The following is a 23,197-nucleotide window of genomic DNA, read 5'->3' on the forward strand; positions in this document are numbered from 1 at the left end:
ATCATCATCATCATCATCTTAATTGTCACCACCACCACCTCCACCACCATTTCATTATCATCATTATCACCATCAGCATCATCATAACCACCACCACCACCATTTGATTATCACCATCATCACCACAACCACCATTCCTACTACCATCGCCACCACCACCACTACCACCACCATTCCCACCACCACCACCACCACCACACGCGTAAGGAAACAACACACTTTCTATTCAGCTGGCACTCCCCTTCCCTGCATTGCCAAACAACCACGACCCTGCACAGACACTGAACTATGTCTGACTCGTGCCAGGAATATTTATATGCCTCCTTCCAGAGTTTTATTTATGATTGTTTTGCTGGTGATATATGCAATGTGGTGAAGGAATTTTACCCCATGCCTGTAGTGTGGTAGGTGTGGTGTGGCAGTGTGTGGTGTGGCAGTGTGAGGTTATCGAAATAGGAGGTGTGTTTGGTGGGATGCGACAGGCTGTTTTTATTGAGGCTTGTCAGTGTAAGGTGTGACAAGGTTGGGTATGGCAGTGTGTGGTGGGGCAGTGTGTGGTATGGCAGTGTGTGATATGGCAGTGTGTGGTGTGGCAGTGAGTGATGTGGCAGTATGTGATGTGACTGTGTGGTGTGAGTGTGTGGTGTGGCAATGTGTGATGTGGTAGTGTGTTGTATGGCACACACACACACACACACAATGGAGTGTTGGTGCTGGAAAGTGAAGTATGTTGTCATCTGAAATTCAAGAACTCCCTCGTGCAACCATCACAGTTCTCACACACGCACATATCCGTACACGGACAGGAATACATACACGCACCTACCATGTATACATACGTTAACGGACACACACACACACACACACACACACACACACACACACACACACACACACACACACACACACACACACATCAGAGTTAGTACACATACATAGCACTCAGAACTCTCTCTCTCTCTCTCTCTCTCTCTCTCTCTCTCTCTCTCTCTCTCTCAAATTTTCCCTTTTGACTTATTTCTGTCTTTGTCTCACCCTCTGTTTCTCCCTCCTCCTCCTCCACCTCCTCCTCCTCCACCTCCTCCTCCTCCTCCTCCTCTTCCTCCTCCTCCTCCTCCTCCAATCCATTATTCTCCTTCCTTTTATCATTCCTGCCCTTCCTCTCTCCCCTCTTATATCTTCCCCTCCCTTTCCCATCTTTTATCTTTCCCTCCTTTTTCTTCATCTCTCTCTTCCTCCTCTGCTTTATCCCTTCCCTCCCTCTTCCTCATGTTTCGTCTTCTTTTTCCTCTTCTTACCTACTCTTTCTCTAATTCATTGTATACTCTTGCTTATCTCTCTGCTCTCCTTTTCCTCCTCCTCTCCTCTCCTCCTCTCCTCTCCTCTCCTCCTCTCTTCTTTCCTCTCCTCTCTCTTCCCTCCCCTCCTCTCCTCTCCTGCACATCCTCTATCCATTATTCTCCTTCCTTTCATCGTTTCTGTCTTTCCTCTTTTGACTTCCTTAATGTTCGCCATCTCTCTCTCTCTCTCTCTCTCTCTCTCTCTCTCTCTCTCTCTCTCTCTCTCTCTCTCTCTCTCACATGCAGTTCTTTCTCAGCCTATTTCACACAAGGCAGTTAAGGAAATAGTACCCCGGTTCACGATAGCACTTCTTCGTGACTAGCATCGTATTTGAATGTGAATGTTTTAAAATTTGAGGATTCAAGATGGAGAGATGGCAATTTTAAGCCAGGTCATAGTGAAAGTACTGTAGTGTAGTAGAAGCCATAGTCCTAACGTAGCCCATAGGAGAGAGAGAGAGAGGCTGGAGATCAATAGGAGTGTTTGCTCTGCTTTGAACTCCTTTGTACTCCCTTTAGAAGCGAGTGTGGAGAGAGAGAGAGAGAGAGAGAGAGAGAGAGTAAAAGCGTATTAAATCTCCCACTTCCTTTTGCCTCTTCCTTTTCGTTGCGTTTTTGTTATTTTGTTTCATTTTTCTTGGAGAGATCAACTGTGAGGGTTTGCAGCCTTTGGTTCCTTCTTCACTGCAAAAATAAATAAATAAATAAATAAATAAAGATCTTCCTCCTTATCTCTCTCCTCTCTCTTCGTTTCCTCCTCTTTCACTTCTCTTCCGTCTCTCTCTTCACCTCTTTTCTCCCTGTTTCCTCTCCATTCCTTCCGCATATCCTGCATTCCTCGTTACTTCCCTTTCTCACTCCCTTATCACTCCTTCCTCTCTCTTTCCCTCCCTCTTCTCCTCATCTCTTTCTCTCTCCTCCCGTTTCTCCTTCACTCTCTTTCCCCTCTCTTCCTCCACTTTATCCTCTCTTCCTTCCATTCCCCCATTTCCTCTTCCTTCCCTGTCTCTTTTCCTCTACCTCCATTACTCTTTCTCCCCCTCTCTTTCTCCTCTCCCTTTCCTCCTGTCGCATCATCCTCCATTACCTCTCCCCTCCCTTTAACTTTTATCTCCTGTAATATTTTCTCCTTTCTTCTCCCCTCTCCTCTCCTCCCCTCTCCTCTGTTCTCTCCTCTCCTCTCTTCTTTTCTCTCCTCCTCTCCTCTCTTTTCCTCTCCTTTCGTCTCTTCTCTTCACATCTCTTTCCTTTAGCCTCTTCCTTCTCTCTTTCCTTTACCTCCTCGTCTTTCTTTTGCCTCCTCTCTCATTTTCATTTCTCTCTCTCTCTCTCTCTCTCTCTCTCTCTCTCTCTCTCTCTCTCGCACCCTTTCACCCTTTTCAGTTTTATTTCCGCCCAAATTGTTCTCATGCAAAGAACTCTATTATTCTCCTAAAATTTTTACTTTCGTCTTTATATATTGGTCTTTTTTTAATTTTTGAACTTTCATTAATATAATTTCTACCTCTTACAGACCCCCCTCTTTTTTTTTTTATTCCTGGCATATAATGGTGTCTTTTTTGGAATTTATCTTGTACTTTCCGTATAATTTCTTTTTCCTTTTTTTTCGTTTTAGTTCATTTGTTTGGTTTAATTGTAGTAGTAGTAGTGCATTAGTAGTATTAGTATTACATTATTATTGTTATTATTATTATTATTATTGTTATTATTATTATCATTATTAATATGATATTATGCATCTATGACAATGTTTCTCAGGTAAAAAAACATATTATTCTCTCAGTTTCTCTTTCGTGTATTGCTCTGGCTTTTTACATTTAACATTTTTTAATATACTCTCATGCATACAGATTCCCCCATGCACAAAGCTAAATTTTTCCACATCTTGTCCTGTTCTGATTTGTCTTATATAGTCAGTTTTCACAAATGTTCATATTATTATTCTCCTCTTTTCGCGTTACCTTTGTTCCTATAGATTTGCATGTACTTAATTGACTTCTGTTTCTCTTGTAAAGATCTCTATACTCTTTTTACCCAAACTTGGCCAAATGTTCGTCCTTTTGCAGCTAATTCCACATAGCTCAATAACAGACTATGACAGTGCTACCTTTGTCCATCCTTCTTCCCGCAGCACTTCTTCGTGACTAGCATCATAGAGTTAATCCACTGTTACAACTGAGCATTCAGGATGGAGAGAAGGGTCAGTTTTAGGCCAGGTCAGAGTAAAGGTCGTATTGTATCGAACGTTTTTACATACTTTCAGCCTTTGTTTTCTTTTTCTCTGTCGATATCGCATTCCCTCATGCATAGATTTGTCATATTGTTTCGTCTCTTTTTTCGTCTTTTAGGTCTTTTGCGATATCGTATTCATAGCGTCGTATTCTCAAAGACTTACGTGGCCCTTGCCGTCTCCTCACGTATCTTTTTTTTCTATTTTGTTGTGTATCTGTTCATATTTTTTTTTATATTGGGATGGGGGGTCGGGAGGTGAGGGTGATAAGAATGGGGCAGGCATGCGGGAGGAATGTGCGTGTGCGTGTGTGTGTGTGTGTGTGTGTGTGTGTGTGTGTGTGTGTGTGTGTAGGGTGTATAGGCTGTAGGGTGTATAGAGCGTATAGGGTGTAGGGCTTAAAGAGTGTAGGGTGTATAGGGTGTAGGGTGTACAGAGTGTAGAATGTATAGGGTGTAGGGTGTATAGGGTGCAGGGGGTGCAGGGTAGGGTGTAGGGTGAAGGGAAGTCTATCACGGCCAACCCTCCCTCAGTAACTTGATAAGCTACTGTGGACCCCTGACTCATTACTGTGTAGGGGGGTGGATAGGGCTACCTCTCTCTCTCTCTCTCTCTCTCTCTCTCTCTCTCTCTCTCACACACACACACACACACACACACACACACACATTCCTTTCTCATACTTGCCGCATTCCCCTCTCTCTCTCTCTCTCTCTCTCTCTCTCTCTCTCTCTCTCTCTCTCTCTCATTCACTTAATTATACAGCCCCAGGCCCTCTCACTCATTATCTACGTCAGGAGGGTGGCTAGTCTCTCTCTCTCTCTCTCTCTCTCTCTCTCTCTCTCACACACACACACACACACACACACACACATGGTCATCATTCAAGCAATAAGTGGGTAAACAATCCCTCTCATGTGTTAAATAAATGTAAATGACACCCAACAAACTTCCCTCACCTTACGACACAACCATCATTGTACAGACTAGGTCCCTGATTTAGTTTTAGGCACTAACTGAAGGGTTTTATTAATGGTGAACAGGGGTCGTGGTGGTAGAAAGAGAGAGAGAGAGAGAGAGAGAGAGAGAGAGAGAGATAGTAGTAGTAGTAGTAGTAGTAGTAATGCAAGACATGTTCAGTACCGTTGTTCTCCCGTTAACACTGTTCACTTGGAATTGATTGCATTCATATACCTTGCGTCGCTACATTTCTCCGTCTTATACATACGGTACATAAATCCTTTCTTCCTCCCTTTCTTTCTTTCTTCCTTCCTCCTTGTCTCTTTCCTTCTGCTACCTCTCTCCCCCTAATGTCTTCCTTCCCTTCCTCCTCCTTCCCTTCCTCTTTCCCTCTCTCCCTCCCTCGCTCCCTCTAATACCCCTACTTAAGACCATATTTTAATACTCTTTCTCATTTTCCTGGTAATGTTTCAACTGGGATCCCTCCATAACCCTAATCAGGCTTACCTTCCTCCCCTCCTTCTCTCCTTCCTTCCTTTCTTCCTTCCTCCTTCCTTCCTCTTTCCCTTCATTCTCCTGTCCTCTCTCTCACCCTCCATCTTTTTTCTTTTCCTCCCAAAATTTCTGCCTACCTTTCCTACCTCTTATCCTAACCTTCCTCTTCCTTCTCTGAATTCTTTCTTTCTCTTCTCTCTCCCTCTCCTTACCTCCCTCGTCCTTTCCCTGACTCCTTGTCGGTCTCTATCTCTGTCATTTCTATCTCTGTCTCTAATATTCCTCTAACTACGCTCTTATATTCCCTCGTAGACTCGTATTCTAAGGAGGCTCCCTAACATCTCTTCCTTACCGATTTATTTTTGGATACTGCTGGCTCTTAACGTCTTGTGCGACGCAGAGGGTGGAATTGTTAAAGTAATTTAGGGAACACAGAGGAGGAGGGCAGCGTTGGATAAGCAAAATAAATCGCACAGGAAGAGGTGTTAGGGAGAATCCGGGTCGTAGTGAAGTATATTATAAACTTTCTCCCTGAAGCCCGTATATGTGAAAAGAGGGATTTATTTTTTTATCTTTTGGTATGGATAGAGTGAAATGTGTCTCTCAAAAGGAGTATACATGGGAGAATTAGGGTGGGGTGTAATTGGATTTACATAAAGAGGGGATGTGTATGGCTGAGAGAGAGAGAGAGAGAGAGAGAGAGACAGACAGACAGACAGACAGAGCTAGTTCACGGCTCAGTAAACACATCCAGGATACATAACGAAGCCAGCAGTTGTAGGGAACCGGCTGTGTCTGTATGGCAGGGGAGAGTACCATTTTGAGAGAGAGAGAGAGAGAGAGAGAGAGAAGGAGTGAGTGGAGATATTTTTGTGTATATTCTTACTGACAAGTGTACTCTCCCTCTCAGACCAGGCCTACCTATCCAGTCACCCCCAGTTACTCTCTCTCTCTCTCTCTCTCTCTCTCTCTCTCTCTCTCTCTCTCTCTCTCTCGCATCGTCTTTATTTTTCTTCTCTCAGCCTCTTCTCCCTGCCCTCCTCTCCTTCCTTCCTTCCTTTCAACTCTTTCATACATCCAGCTCTCTCCTTCCCTCCTCCCTTCATCTTCCCTCTCTTTCCCTCCTCCCTCCATCTTCCCTCTCTCCTTCCCTCCTCTCTCCAGCTTCCCTCCTTCCTTCCCTCCCTCCCTCCTCACCTCCTCCCCTGTTCAAAAGTGGCTTCTCCCAGGGGGCCTGTGAGTGATGGTGGTGTCTGTGGGAGAGATTGACTCGGATTGTGTGTGTGTGTGAGAGAGAGAGAGAGAGAGAGAGAGAGAGAGAGAAACAGTAACAAAAAAAAAGGTAATATCTGTTTGAAAGATTGGCTTTTTGTAATTCATGTTGCGATTCCCTGAGGCGAGATTCTGAAAGCCTTTCGACATGTTTCTTCTTGAGAATGATCGGGGAGGCGACAAGGAGATAGAGAGAGAGGATGAGGTAGGAGTGGAGAGAGGGAGGGGGGGGAGGGAGAAGGAGAGATGCCGTAGAGGTGAAGAGAGGGAGAGGGATAGCAGAGATGGAGAGGGAGAGGGATATGAGAGGGAGAGAAACAGAGGTGGTGAGAGAGGATGAGGTAGGGATGGAGAAAAAGAGGGAGAGGGAGAGAGAGAGGTGAACAGTGGAAGGAGGATAGGTGAGGAGGTGGAGAGGGAGGGAAACTAGGGATGGAGTGAGAGGAAGAGGAAGAAATGAAGAGAGGGGTGATGGAAGGAAGAAAAATGGGAGAGGAAAAGAAAGCAGGAAGAAATGGAAGGAGAGAGGTAGAGACAGATGAAGAGAAAAGAGATAGATGGAATTAGAAGAGAGGGAACTGATAACGAGAGAGGAAGGAAAGAGGAGAGGAAGAACGAGAGGATGGAACAGAGAGAGAGAGAGAGAGAGAGAGAGAGAGGGGAGGGGAAACAAGATGGAGAGAGGTCAGTATGATGATGTTAACAGTAATAATAATAATAATAATAATAATAATAATAATAACCACTCTCACTCTTACTCATATCCCATACCGTCTCAAAAAAAAAAAATCCATGCATGTAGTTTTCTCTCTCATTTTAAATTCAACACTTTAAAACTTCGGACATTGCTTATATCCATACAGATTACTTATACATATATTTTGTACCCGTTCTTCTTGGTTACTAGTCAAATCCACTTTCCAGTCTGACTACTAATATACTGAGTCGTGATAGCATGGAATTCGACAAGTCTTTGTTATGAAGTAGGCATGAGTCTCCTTGGTTACTAGTCAAATCCCACGTGCAGTAAAGCCATTTCTGTCATAGTGTTATAGATTGAGATCATATATATATATGTATAGGATTTGCATCTCTCTCTCTCTCTCTCTCTCTCTCTCTCTTTCTCCATTTCATTAATCATCAATGGAACTCTACTACTTCCCTTTCTTCCCTCCATCTTATCTTCATCCTCCTCCTCATCCTCGTCCTCCTCCTCCTCATCATCTTCCTTCTTTTTATCCTCCCCCTCCTTCCTTGGTTCAGTACATAATTTCTAAACTTGTTAGTCTCTGGGGAGGAGGAGGAGAAAGGGGAGGAGAAGGAAGAGGAGGAAGGGAGGAAGTAAGAGGAGAGAAAGGGTTGGGAAGAGGACGATGAGTGAGAAAGGGGGACGATAACTTGTAGAGAGAGAGAGAGAGAGAGAGAGGGGGAGGGGGGGAGCTGGATCTCACGGTCTGGGTTCCTGTCCACTAAATTAGGCCTTATAATCTCAGCAGGCTCTCTCTCTCTCTCTCTCTCTCTCTCTCTCTCTCTCTCTCTCTCTCTCTCTCTCTCTCTCAATATTTTTACTCAATCCTTTTATGAATATAGCAATTGTTATTTCGAGCGACAGGGTAAAATTTTCCAAAACACATTATACTCTTCACAAATAGTACTTTTTATGCACAGCGTTTCAGTATCATGTACACTACAGATTTTTCAAGCAACTTTGGTCCTTATTATTATTTTGGAATGGAGTGGATAGATTCGTTTTAGGGTTTGTTGATGATGGTGATGATGATGATGATGATGATGATGATGATTCCAATATTCTCTTAATCTTAGATCATAGACGTCATCTTCACTTATCCATCGTTACAGCCTTCGAAATTTAAGACCTATCCTTTTCTACTCACTCTAGAATGCCTGGCTATCCATCTAGGCTATTTATATATCTATCAGTGTCTGTCCATATCTGTCTAGTAATTTATCTATCTATCTATGTCTGTCTATTTATCTATCTCTCTGTGTATCGCCAGTCGCCATAATCCCATAAGAGGTGGCCACAAACGAATTGCCTCCATTTCACCCTGCCCTTCCCCAGCAGCCTGCCCTTTCCCCAACTCACCCCCCTCCATTTCATCCTCGGTCTCCCCCTCCCTCTTCCCCCTGCACATCACTCACCTACACCCTCCGAGTCAGTCTTTCATCCCCCATCCTCTCCACTTCGCTACTTTGAACATAAATCTCACCTGATCACTAATTAATGTTTCCTCTCCTAGTTAGTCTCTCCATCCTCTCCACGTGGCCACTTTACATGTCTGTCTCTCACCTGGTATCTTACTATAAATCTGTGTTACATATAATTTATTCTGCTATTAATGAGTTAGGTAAAATTATATTACGTTTTAGCTGCTAGGATACGTCTTTTCTATCTGTCTGTCTATCTACCTGTCTGTCTGTCTGTCTGTCTATCTGTTTATCTAACTTAAATTCAACTTTAACTTGGCCTAAAAATTTTACTTAGTTCTATTGATAAAAAAGAAATAAAGGAAGAAAAAGAAAGAAAGTGGAGTGCTTCGGCGATGTATTCTGGCAATCTTAATATTCAGTTTAAAGTTATATCTCTTCATAATCGACAACTTGAGCAACATAGAGGCGTAACATGGCATTAGGAGAGTAAACCTTAAGATGCCCATGTCTAGATAGATAGATAGATAGGCAGGTAGATAGATAGATAGATGGATAGATAGATAGATAGGTAGATAGATAGATAGATAGATAGATAGATTGATAGGTAGGTAAGTAGGTTGATAGATAGACGAAGAGACAAAGGTAGGTAGACAGGAAGATATTATCGTTTTGCTTAACGTTGTGGAAAGATTCATAGATAAGTTACCCCATTGATTATGTAAATCTCTCTCTCTCTCTCTCTCTCTCTCTCTCTGATTCATTTTTCGTGTTCGTCAGCAGATTCCGAAAAAAAAAATAAATTGAAATTTGTGTATGTGAACTGGAAAATGGAAGGCCAGTGAGGAAGAGGCAGATGTATGTATGGTGGAATGGAAATCATCATCATCATCATCATCATCATCGTCTTCATGATCATTATTTTTTTCATTATCATCATCTTATTTTCCTTATATAGACCTTTCAATCCTCTCTAGGTGAGCTTGTGACTGTGTGTGTGTGTGTGTGTGTGTGTGTGTGTGTGTGTGTGTGTGTCGTCCAGTATCCAAGACGGTCCCTGCCTACCTGTGTCTCTCATGTGCATTTAATTAGCTAAGGTGTGTGTCCCTGGCTTTCACCAAGTTACTCCCTGGTATGTTGGCGCTTACTGAGAGAGGGAGAGGGGGGAGGGAAGTGAGATACAGACAGACAGACAGATAGATACGTGTAGATAGCGATCGACCTGGATACATGGACAGACAGATTGAAAGATAGACTGAGAATGAAAGAAACGGGAAAGTGAGAAAGTTAGACATAGTTACATAAGTATATAGATAGATTAATAGATAGATCGTCATAAGAACATCAGAACATAAGAAGAGAGGATAACTGCAGTAGGCCGGTTGGCTCATGCTAGGCAGCTCCTAGAAGAGTAACTAAACTACTAGAATGAGATAAGGATAGCAAAGAAGAAGGCTCTCCCCCGCCCTCCAAACCCTCCAGCGGAAGCCGGCAGGAAAAAGTCAGAAAGAACACCACGCCGTATAGAAAAACTGGCGTGGACATTTTACAGGAAAGTGTGAAAGGAGAATAGAGACTATCATAGTGTAACCTGAAAAGAAATTTTTTTTTGAATTAGTATTGGTTATAAGATTTTCTTTATTCTATATCCAATATCCTATATCCACCCTTATTTGTCATATGCTTATCTAGCCTATGCTTGAAACTCTCAATGGAAGAGGCAGCAACTACTTTACTAGGTAGCTTATTCCATTCGTCTACTACTCTATTACCAAACCAATTTCTACCGATTTCCTTACTGAAACGGAATCATCATCATCTAATCCTGTGTATCCTCCTGAGGAGCGTATGAGCGCGGGGTTAGGCAAGTCGGTCCTGTTATTTAAGATGAGAGTGACCACTTTCACTTATCCTTGAGTGGCATTACGTGAGCAGTACACCCCAACCATCCCTTGCATATAAACCCACATAGGCTCAATCCGACTGGAGCTTCCTGATTACCCACTAAACCACCAGGCGCCACCCAGCGTAGTAAATGGTTTCTTGTGTGCAGGAAACCCCTTGGCTTGTCACTCAGTGTAGAATCACCCGTTAACAGATGGAAAAGGAAAGAATGAAGGAAAAAAGACAGAAGAGGAAGGAAGGAAAGAAGGAAGGAAGAGAGGAAAGGGCAGTCACCCGAGAGCAGCACTACACTGAGTGTGTGGATGGTGAGCGCCCCCACCTACCACTAGATAGATAAATATACATAAATTTCGTGAAGAGAGAGAGAGAGAGAGAGAGAGAGAGAGAGAGAGAGAGATTCCCAGGAGAGTTGGATGTGTGTGAGCAAAATCTTCACCCTTGAACCAGATAAGCCTCTCCCCCCCCCCTCTCTCTCTCTCTCTCTCTCTCTCTCCAACCTTTTCCTTCACCATATTGGACTGTCCTCCTCCTCCTCCCCCTTCCCCTTCTCCTCCTCCTCCTCCTCCTCCATCTCCGTAGCTCTTCAGGGAGTGTTGCACCGGACCTCCTCTCTTGTTCTTTCCTTGTAAACCCACACACGTTCCTGTAATTTTCTGTCGTCCTGTTCTTCCTCTCTTCCTCCTCCCCCTCCTCCTCCTCTTCTTCTCTTTCCTCTTCTTCCATTTCGTCTTCTTCTTCCTCTTCTTCCTCTTCGTCTTCTACGTTTTATTCTTTCCTCTTTTTTTGTGTGTGTGGAGAAATTTTCCAACCGTCTATCCAACCATCATTCATTCCATTTTTACTCTATTTGGATATTATTTCTTATATTTTAAAAACCGCATTGTCATTCTGATTTTTTTGTTTTTCGTCTTTTTTGGGTGGAAAAGGAAAGGACAGTTTTTCCCCTCCATTCCTCCTCAGTTAATTTTTTCGCTACATTATCTCTCCTTCGATGAGTTATCTCCTGTAGGGTCTCCATTATTTGAGAGAGAGAGAGAGAGAGAGAGAGAGAGAGAGCAGCCAGTGTGGGGTGGTAATATGAGGTGACAACAGAGTAATCATATAGCCCAGGGAGACGCTGTGTGTGTGTGCGTGTGTGTGTGTGTGTGTGTGTGTGTGTGTGTGTGTGTGTGTGTGTGTGTGTGTGTTAGGGCGAGGGAGATGTTACGAAAGAACTATGGAAGGATGTGTGTGTGTGTGTGTGTGTGTGTGTGTGTGTGTGTGTGTGTGTGTGTGTGTGTGTGTTAGGGCGAGGGAGATGTTACGAAAGAACTATGGAAGGATGTGTGTGTGTGTGTGTGTGTGTGTGTGTGTGTGTGTGTGTGTGTGTGTAGGTGTTGACATAAAGAAAAACTCATGCAACACAGAGCAAACAAAATCACACACACACACACACACACACACACACACACACACACACACACACACACACACACACTTCCAGCCACCCCCACAATCTTTTTTATATCTTTTTCTCCTCCACGCAGGGAATACGTGGATTAACCTCGTATCCATCTCTTCCTGATTACCAGTATCGATCACTTATAGGCCCAACAGTGACCCGGTTTTCGTGCGACATAGGTTTCGAGCCCCGCCCCTTCGAACACGCTCCTAGCACCTTTTCCTTAGCGATTTATTTTGCTTATTATATTTTAACGTTATGTTTTATCTACAGTATTTCATTTTAATATGGACATAGTTTTTATCAGTAAAACAAGAGGCTGTTTAAGGTACAGAATGAATAGCCTGTTAAAATATGTTGCGAAATCTTCAAAGCCACTTAAACTATAAATACTTTCTATGCGTTGGCGAGGGAATAATTGGAATTTGATGAGAGGTTAGGTGGGTGGAGGGATAAGTGGATAAGAGAGGGATTAGGAAGTTGAGAGAGAGAGAGAAAGAGAGAGAGAGGTGGGCTGTGTTGCGTCTCTATTTTGTGAACATTAGGGTATCATAAGCTCATTTGGTCTATTTTCACCCACTCAATGTCTTTTTTTATTTTAGCTTATTCCAGATATTCAACCCTTTTCAGTTTCCTCCACATAGCTTAGTGAAAGAAAAAAGACAATACTGTGGCTCTACATCCTTTTTCTTTGCACTTCTTCGTGACAGGGAACAAACGATAATTCTAAACGTATCTTATAACTCAGCAGTCGTGATGGAGAAGTGACAGTTTTAGGCCAGGTTAGTGTAAAGGGAGTATATTCATCCCATTCTCTATATAAATTAAGTATTGGCCTTCATCTATTCTTCTGTCACTCCACCCATTGTATATATAATTCTCTATCTACCGTTCTACCTTTATCTGTTATTCTGCCCACCCTGTCTATTATACGTCTATTATATGGTTCATTATAGGTACCTTTCACACTAGCTATTTTCAACCCGTCCTCATCTATTTCATGTCCCCGTCTTTATGTTAGTCTATCTGCTCTTATCTTTTTATCTATCGTTCTATCTATTGTTTAGGTATTGTTCGGGTTTGTGGTGCAGTGTAGGCCGCCCCCACACCAGCTAGGGGGTGGGGTGATGGGGAGGGGGTTTGAATCGATAGGATCACCCCGCGGCCTCCAGTATCGACAGGTGTGGGGTACCTGTGTGTGTGTGTGTGTGTGTGTGTGTGTGTGTGTGTGTGTGTGTTGTCACCTCCCTCACCCCATCTCTCACTCGCTATGTCTTTCTCTCTCTTTCCCCCCTGCCTCTCCCTGCTTCCCCTTGTCTCTACCTTCCTCTCCCCTCTCTCTATACTTTCCTTTTCCTCTCCTGGGATCCCTCTGCCTCTCCCTGCTTTACCCTGCTTCTCCCTGTCTCCCCCCTGCTTCCCACTGCTGCCTGCCTTTCCCTGCCTCTCCCTGCCTCACCTCATCCAGTCATGTCGCTCCGTCACTTCACATTACCCAGCCACACCCTTTCTCATCTCTGAATCCCCCTTCTCCAGTTTTTCTCCCTCCCGTCTTCCTCTTTCGTCTCCCTCCCCCTCTCTCACACTTCCCCACATCTTCCCCCTCCCTTTTTCCTTCTCCACATTCCTCCCTATCCTTTCTCCCCCCTCACCCCATCCCTCTCCTCACCCACTATATCACCCTCATATCACATTCCCCCTCTCACACAAATACCTCACATTTTCTCCCCCTCTCCTTACTCCCCTCCCTCCATCTCCCTCCCGGATTGTCACATACGTCTCTCTTCCCCCACTCCTTCCCACCGACTCTCCCTGTCTCTCACCTCACCTCATTCTCTCTTTCCAAATTCCTCTCACGTTTTCTCCCTCACACATTCTCTCCCATTCACTTTCTCTCCTTCACACATTCTCCCCTCTCCTCCACCCTTTTTCCTCCATTTCACCCTAACCCTTACATCACACACTAAGCAGTTTAATGGAACTGGATTTAAGTTAATGGAACTGGATTTGATAACCCCCCTATCTTCCTCTCCCCCACCTCTCCCCTTCCTTCCCCACCCTCACCTTTCCCCTCTCTACCCTCCCCCTCTCCTCCTCTCTATCTCTCCCCCACAACCTCTCTTCCTCTCTACCTCCTTACCTCTCACCCTTTAACCTCTCTATTCTTGTTTCACTCCCCTATTACCCTTCCCTCCTGCCTTCCTCTCTCTCGCCCTCCTTCCCTATCTGCCCTCCTCTCTCTTCTCCTATCCTCCCCTCCTCCCTCCCACCCCCTCCACACCCCCACCCCGACTCAGAAGCACCTGCCCCCACCTTCCTGATTAATGATACAACTTTTACCCACACGCACACTCACACCTCTTCCCACGTCCCCCCTTCACACACACACACACACACACACACACACACACACACACACACACACACACACACACACACACACAGCTAGATAGACAGACAGATAGATAGTGGAGGTCTGATATCATCATCATCAACTCCTTCCACAGTAATCCAAGAACGCATCATAAAAGACAAGAAACATTTTAATTATATCTTCAGATATTCCCACAGATATTCCTACCTCTTTGGATATACAATGAAAACTCGGGAAAAAGTGATATATATATATATAGATATGATGCTCGGATGATGCTTGGGGTGGGATTAGGGATGGGAAAAGATGGAATACTGAGGGGCAGGGAGAGAGAAATTTTGGGACATTATACGAGAGAGAGAGAGAGAGAGAGAGAGAGAGAGAGGCCTTTAACCTAGTCCCTCCTTCTTTTAATTACTAAGAAGAAAAAACACAAATCCAACTTTACTGTTACGAGGAACATTAAGGAACTTTTGCTGTGCCAGAAGTGTCCCCAGAGAGAGAGAGAGAGAGTTATCAAATGTGGGCCACGTGAAGGGGGACAGTATGAAAAAAAAAATAATTGAAAGATAGGCAAGTATATGAATAAATAGATGGAGAGATAGGTAGATAGATAGATAGGTAGATAGATAGATAGATAGATTGATAGATAGATCCACAGACAGATAGATAGGTGGGTAAATAGATAGACAGGTAGCAAGAGACTGAGACAGAGAGAAAATTTGCCCCGTTAGCAGGATGTGGGTTGGGTTTCGCTGTAAACATCGGGTCATTGTCACAGTATCCCCTTATAGCCCTGCTGCTGCCACTGAGGATATAGAAGATGGGGTGATTGGGAGAGAGAGAGAGAGAGAGAGAAGATGACAGTGAGGGAAGGGAGATGTGTTAATGAGGTGTCGGGAGGGGTTAGGGTGTCAGAGAGAGAGAGCGAGAGGGGGGGGGGCGATATGCTGGGAAAAGAGTTCGTGTGTAAATTAAGAGTTTCATATATTTCACTGGGATAGATAGATAGATAGATGGATAGATAAGTAGACAGAGAGGTAGAGGAGGCTTATTCAGACTAGGGTGATGAAAGCATTCGCAACATTTTATTGATATTGCAAAAATTGTCAACATTTATACATATATATTTCTGTGTGTGTGTGTGTGTGTGTGTGTGTGTGTGTGTGTGTGTGTGTGTGTGTGTGTGTGTGTGTGTGTGTGTGTGTGTGTGTGTGTGTGCACCAATATATGCTTGTACAGTTGAAATACAAACACACACATATAGTGGTATACATATCCTACATTGCCTACACACACGGTAAGCTTATATTCTCTCCCTCTCTCTCTCTCTCTCTATATATATATATATATATATCTCTCTCTCTCTCTCTCAGTATGCTAGAAAGAATATACCGACGCATCCTTTAAATTATTACACATAACCACGCATACTACATACTTCCTACCACAGAAATCGCACAGATATATTCTTTTTATCTATCTATTTATTTTATTTTTCGTCTACGCATTTCCAATATTTTATGCTCACACTTTTTCATTCCTGCCTCTCCCATGCATACAGATATTCTCCGTATATATATATTTTTTTTCTTTCCACTCACCTCCGCACCTCGTATTATTTTTCTCTGCATGTTAACGTTTCAATTCGCTTTTTAACATTTCATTCACTTTTCCTAACTATACTTAAAACATTTATATAAACATCTGTCTTTCCCCAGTGAAGCATACAGATAGCGTCACTAGTTTTCATCCAGACACACATTTCTTAAAACTCGTATTTTCTGCCCTCAAAATTCCACCTTTTTCACACACACACACACACACACACACACACACACACACACACACACACACATTCTCGGATCTTTTTCTCTCTCAATATCATCCAGGCGTGGCACATTCCCACATCCACGTCCCGTCCTGCTCCCTGCAGGTATTGTTGGGCAGTGTGGTAATATTTGCAACTCTCACACCTTCCCTCCTTCTTCCTCTCTCTCTCTCTCTCGATTCCTTTCCCTCTCACTTGTCTCTTACTCCCTCCCTCCCTCTCTCACCCTTTCAGTCTCCTCTCACTTCTCTCCTTTGTTTACCTTCTTACTTTTACTCTCTTTTTTTCGCTCTTTCTCTACCTAGCCCACTTCACCGTTCACCTGTCCTCTCAACACAGTACCTTTTTCCACACCTTTCACTTCCTCCTTCACTGGCCTTTCCCCCTCTCACTATCTCTCAGTTCTCACCACGTCTCCCCTCACCATCCTTCCCCTCCTCACCACGTCTCCCCTCACCATCCTTCCCCTCTTCATCCCATCTCTTCTTTCACCATCCTTCCTCTTCTCACTATACCTCTCTTTATCTTTCCTCGTAACACACCACACATTTCTCCTTTCCCTCAATCCTTTCCCCTCTCACCCCTCTCCACCTCCCCTTTCTCACACCCCTCCCCACCTCCCCTTTCTCACACCCCTCCCCACCTCCCCTTCCTCACACCCCTCGCCGCCACCCTATTCGCACACTCCTCCCCACCTCCCCTTCCGACTTACACCATATCTCCTCTCACTGCCTCTCTTCACCCCATTTCTGTCTTCCACTCCCCTACCTCCTTTCCTCTCTCTCCTCTAGTTTCCCCCCACTTATTCCCCACCCTCATTCCTCCCTCCCTTTTCTCCCCCATTCCCTCCCTCCCTTCTGCCAGCCATTCCAGCCTTCCCCTCTCACCACACCATACCCTCTCGTCTCTCCCCTCTCCACAGCTTTCCTCCCTCCTGCTCCTCTACGCTCCTTTTCCTTTCTCTCCTACCATCCTGTGTAGGGTCCCTCCTCCCGTCTTTTACATCACACCTCACCTGCTTCCTCCAGTCTTCCTTTCCCCCATTTTCTTCCCTCCTCCACTCCTCCTCTCCCTTCTTTCCTCTTTATCCCACCCTTCCTCCCCCTCTTCTGTCTTCCTCCCTCCCTTCCCCTCCCCTCATGCCTCTCCCCCCCCCCCACTCGCTTACACATGCAGAGGCTTTTCATATGCCTGTTCACGCTCATGCACTCTCGCCCAACACACACACACACACACACACACACACACACACACACACACACACACACACACACACACATTTCCTCCACCTTCTTTCTCCCCCTCTTCCCCCTCAAATACTCTCTCTCTCTTTTCCACGTCTCCAAATGTTCTTGTTCTCTCACACTTTTTTCTGTCGCCCTCACACACCCATTCTCAGTTCATCTCCCACTCAAGCAGTATGAGGTGGCACTTGAAGGCCGAGATGGAGGAATAGAAGATCATAACCACGGAATTCCATACTATCTTGGCGCATTTTGATTCTCTCTCTCTCTCTCTCTCTCTCTCTCTCTCTCTCTCAAATAAGAAAGAAATCAACAGTGCGTAGGGAAATGTAGAATTATTATTTCGTGTATTTATTTTCACCTGGTAAATAAAGGAGGCTTGTGAGGCAGATTAAATCCCTCAGTAAATTAAATTCCTCTTTAAATCCCACCCTGAATTAAATCGCCAAGGTAAATAAATCCTTCGTTGCATCATCATCATCATCATTGTTATCGTCACCACCACCACCACTTTCATCCTCATCATCACCATCCTCATCATCATTTCTTCTCTCCATTCCTCCACCTTTCTACCTTCCCTCCATCTTCCCTCCACCCTTCCACCTTCCCTCCACCCCTCTACCTTCTCTCCATCTCTCCTTAACACTGCCTCCTCTCCAAGCCTCGTGCCGGATTGCGTCTGTACTTTTCAGAAAAAAAAATATATATGTATTGCATTTCCCAGCCAGTGTCCAACGGAATTTCACTCTCGCTTAATTGGGTGTGATCTCAGGGTTTTGAGAGAGAGAGAGAGAGAGAGAGGTAGTGGTGGTAGTGGTAGTGATGTGTGACAGTGACAGGGACGGTAATGGTGGTAGTAGAAGTGGCGAGGATAGTGGTATTAGTAGTGGTAATGATGGTAGAAGTGGTGGTAGTGGTGGTGGCAGTTCTAGTAGAGGAAGTAGTTGTGGTGGTAGTAGGCAGGGTGGCGAGGGTGGTAGTGGTGTGTGATGATGGTAGCTACTGTATAGTGATGGTAGTGGTCGTGATGTGTGGCGATCATTATGGTAGTAGTAATAATAGTAGTAGTAGTAGTTGTGGTGGTGATGATAGTAGTGGTGATGGTGCTGGGATTCAGTGGTGATCCTAGCAGTTTTCAGGTCAGGTAGTAATGATAAGATACAAGTAGTAATAGTAGTGATGGTGTGACGATGGAATGGTAGTAGTAATGGTGATGGTAGCAGTGGTTGTGGAGTGAAGGTATTATCCATTCAGCTTTAGGTAGTAGTAGTAGTAGTCATGGTAGTAGTAGTGATGGTAGTGGCGGTGCTGGTGGTGGGGGAGTGTAGTAGCGATGATCCGTTCAGCTTTAAGTTTAGGTGGTCTTGTCGGAGTGGCTACCAACAGAACGCCAGCACAGCCACATCCCTCCTTAAAACACACACACACACACACACACACACACACACACACACACACACACACACACACACACACACACACACACACACACACACACACACACACACACACACACACACACACACACACACACACACACACACACCTATATATTTAGCTTCCTATCATCTCGTCTCACTGATAAACATCATCTTCATATTTTCACTTTAATCACCCTTTCAGCCGACGTTATGAAGAGGCATGAAGAGAGGGAGGGAATGAGGGAGAAGAAGGAAGAAGGAAGGGATTGAGGGAGAAAAAGGAGGAAGGGAGGGAATGGGAGAGAAAAGGAGGGAGGAAGGGATGAGGGTGGGGAAGGGGAGTGGACTAGAGAAGAGAGGTTATGGGTGGGGAGAGGAGGTGGGGTGACGAGGGCAGGCTTTTCCAATTGGCTTTTGTCTTTATGCATAGTTTTAATTGCTGTCGTTTTATTCATAGCTTTATATGGCTTGTCCCAGACGTTTTAGAGAAATTTTATTGTTAGATAGCTGTTTTATTTTCTATATTATGTACCACTTCTTCGTGACTAGCATCATATCCTAGTGTCAGTCATGGAGAGATGGCAAGTTTAGGACAAGTTAACATTAAAAAAGAAGATAGGAGAAAAGTCTTAATAAGTAAGGCAACGAGAAAGGACCCCCTCCCCCCTTCCTTTAAAATGGACACTTTATTCTTTAAAAATATACCCCACCTACTCTCACACGACGAGAGAGAGAGAGAGAGAGAGAGAGAGAGAGAGGAAATGCAGGATCCTCCCAACAGATGCTAGTGACCTTGCCAACATGTCTTACACATTTGTTCTGACACCGACCTCGGCTTAGATGGAGAGAGAGAGAGAGAGAGAGAGAGAGAGAGAGAGAGAGAGAAGTGCGTTAGGAGCGAAGTTAGGTGGGTTGCAGTGTGTATGGAAGGTTGTGTAGGATGCAGTGGAGTGTGGGGTGCAGTGGGGTAATGATGGGGTTGGGTGGAGTGCTGTGGGGTAATGGTGGGGTTAGATGGTGTGAGTGGGGTAATGGTGGGGTTGGGTGGGCTAATAGTGGTGTTGGGTGGGGTGCAGGGGGGTAATGGTGGGGTTGGGTGGGGTAATGGTGAGGTTGGGTGGGGTAATGGTGGTGTTGGGTGGGGTGCAGTGGAGTAATGGTGGGGTTGAGTGGGGTGCTGTGGGGTAATGGTGGGGTTAGATGGGATGTGGTGGGGTACAGTTGGATAATGGAGGGGTTGGGCAGTTATGTGAAGTAAAAATGTTAAAAATCCGCGAGTGATCCCCACCACCACTAAAAACATTCTGGAGAGAAGGAAAAACTCGGTGATATTTATAAGAGAGAGAGAGAGAGAGGGGGGGGGGAGAGAGGGTGCCATGAATATTAGCTTGGTCTGATTACCCTAACCTCGTCTCACTCAAATTGCATCTATTTCCATCCTCCTCCTCTCTTCCCCCTCCCTATTCCTCTCCTCCTCCTCCCCTTTTTTCCCGCCGCTCCTGCCTCCCTCTTTCCCTCTCCTCCCTCCCTCCATCCTCTCTCCCTCCCCCTCCGTTCCTCCTTCCCTTCCTTTTCCATTCTATCCCTGTTCCATCTTCCATCCCTTCCCTTTTTTCTTACATTCCCATCCCGTCCCCGTCCACATAAAGTTCATTCTCTCCTTCTCATCCCTTCCCCTATTCCTCCTCCTCCTCCTCTTCCTCCTCCTCCTTATACTTATAATACCTTCCTTGGGTTAGCCTGAGCATGTAAACACAGACATGAGCTCAAATTGTGGATTTTGTTTCTCTCTCTCTCTCTCTCTCTCTCTCTCTCTCTCTCTCTCTCTCTCTCTCTCTCTCTCTCTCTCTCTTTTGCCATTTCTTTCATCTTCCTTTTACCTCTCATCTGTCTGTTCTCTCTCTCCCGTTTCTCTCTTTTCCTCTCTCCTCCCTCTCTTGTCTCTCTCTCCCTCCCTTCTCTTTTCCTTTCCTCTCTCTCTATCAGTCTTTCCCTTGCTTCTCTTATCACCTCTCCTCTATATTCCTCTTTCTCTCCTCCCCTCTCTTCTCCTCACCTCTCCTCTCCTCTTCTCCCCAGGCTCCATACCTTTAATAATTTCCCTGTTCGTACCATACTCATAATTTTCACTGCGTATCTCTGCACCTTCGTCCCCTGCTCTCCTCTCCTCTCCTCTTTTTTTCTCTTCTTTTCTCTCCTCTCCTCTCCTATTCTCTTCTCTTCTCTCTTCCTCTCCTCTCCTCTCCTTCATTTCCTAACCAAAATCAAAGCAAACCAAGCCAGTCTAAGCCAAATAGTATTACATAACACTGGATAACACAACATAACGTAGCATAACAAAGCCAGACCAAACCCAGATCATCATCCTTTATCCTAACCCACCTGAATCCTTAATTCTATTCCTTTTTCCTTTATTTTTAACTCCACTTCCTCCTTTCTCCTTATATCACCGAATCCCGTTTTTTTTTTTCAATCCCACTCTATCCCAACCCCACTCAACTCACTCAGAATCTAACCCCACTCTATCCTAACCCCATTCAGCTCAAAATCCAGTCTCAGTCACTCCCAACCCCACTCAGCTCACTCAAAATTCAGCTTCACTCTATCCTAACCCCACTCGACTCACTCCAAATCCAACTCCACTATCCTAACCCCACTCAACTCACTCAAAATCCAACCCCACTCAGCTCACTCAAAATCCAACCCCACTCAACACACTCAGAATTCAACCCCACTCAGCTCTCTCAGAATCCAACCCCACTCTGTCCTAACCCCATTTTCCTCTCTCTCAGCTTCTGCCTCCCTCCCTTCCCCTTCCCTTCCCTTTCCTCCCCTCCTCTCCCCTCCCCTCCCTTCCCTCCCCTTCTCTTTCATTTCCTTCCTTCCCTTCCCATCCCTTCTCATCCTTCCCTTCCCTTCCCTTCCCTCCCTACCTTTCCCTTCCCTCCCTTTCCCATCCCTTCCCTTCCCATCTTATTTCTCCCTGGTTTTCTCCTCCTCCCCATTATTCTTCCTTATTCTTTTCCCTGCCAGTGTGGCGATACTCAGCACTCCTCTTCTCCCCTACCTGCTGACTCTGCTGACTCGCTCCCGCTGACTCCCTCCCCCTCCTCAGTCCCGGTTCTAGTCTTCTGTGAACCCTAAGCAGCTTTGTTTGAGGCCCCCCCTGAAGCCCCCCCCCCTCTTGCATGTTAGCTGTACATATTTGGTTCCCCCCTAAATTTTCCCCCCCTTGTATTTTTATATATATTTGGCTCCCCCCTAAATTTTCCCCCCCTTGTATTTTTATATATATTTGGCTCCCCCCTAAATTTCCCCCCCTTGTATTTTTATATATATTTGGCTCCCCCCTAAATTTCCCCCCCTTGTATTTTATATATATTTAGCTCCCCCCTAAATTTCCCCCTTGTATTTTATATATATTTGGCTCCCCCCTAAATTTCCCCCCCTTGTATTTTATATATATTTAGCTCCCCCCTAAATTTCCCCCTTGTATTTTATATATATTTGGTTCCCCCCTAAATTTCCCCCTTGCATTTTATATATATTTGGCTCCCCCCTAAATTTCCCCCCCTTGTATTTTATATATATTTGGCTCCCCCCTAAATTTCCCCCCCTTGTATTTTTATATATATTTGGTTCCCCCCTAAATTTCCCCCCCTTGTATTTTTATATATATTTGGCTCCCCCCTAAATTTCCCCCATGTTTTTTATTTACATTGGTCCCCTCTGAGTTCCCCGCCCCCTCCCGTTGCATTTAATATATTTTGGTCCCACCCAAGGATGGAAGGAAGGAAGAGGGAGGGAAGGAAAGAAAGAAGGCCGGAAGAAATGATGGAAGGAAGGAAATACGTACAGAGGGAAGGACGAAAATGATGTAGGGTAGAAGGAAGGAAAGGGTACAGGAACGAGGGAGGGAAGGAAGGAAGGGAGGAGGGAGAAAATAAAGAATAAAAGAGGAAAAATCAATTATTAGAGAGAAACATCGATGTTGCTAAGTAGCACCTAAATGTAGTGTACTTGGAGAGAGAGAGAGAGAGAGAGAGAGAGAGAGATTAAAAAAAAGTAAGAGAGGAGAGTGTGGCTTGTTGATGATCCCTGGCGGCGATGTTAGCCCCTTAGACGTGTTCAAGGGGCTGCTGGGGAAGGGGGAGGGGGGTGGGGGTAAAGGTGAGGGGGTGAGGAAGGGGTGAGAGGGGTGGGGGTTGAGGGGTTGAGAGTGGGGGAGGTTCAGGGGCGAAGGGGGGATCAAGGAGAGATAACGAGGGAGGGAGAGGAAAGGGAAGTGGGAGGAAAGGGGATGGAGAGAGATCACCACTTTCACTGTTCTTCCCTTGACTGTCCCTTTTCCTTCCCCCCTCTTTCCTTCTTCTCTCCTCTCCTCTCCTCTCCATTTCTCTCCTCTCCTCACCTCTCCTCTCTTGTCCTCTCCTCTCCTCTCCTCCTTTCTTCTCCACTCACAACCTTCCTCTCTTCTTCCACTTCTTGGTAGTAGGCAGCATAGTCAGGTGTTAA

The sequence above is a fragment of the Coenobita brevimanus genome, chromosome 116 (assembly GCF_032717465.1).
Source record: "Coenobita brevimanus isolate Jiangsu-jjx chromosome 116, ASM3271746v2, whole genome shotgun sequence".
Lineage (NCBI taxonomy): Eukaryota > Metazoa > Arthropoda > Malacostraca > Decapoda > Coenobitidae > Coenobita > Coenobita brevimanus.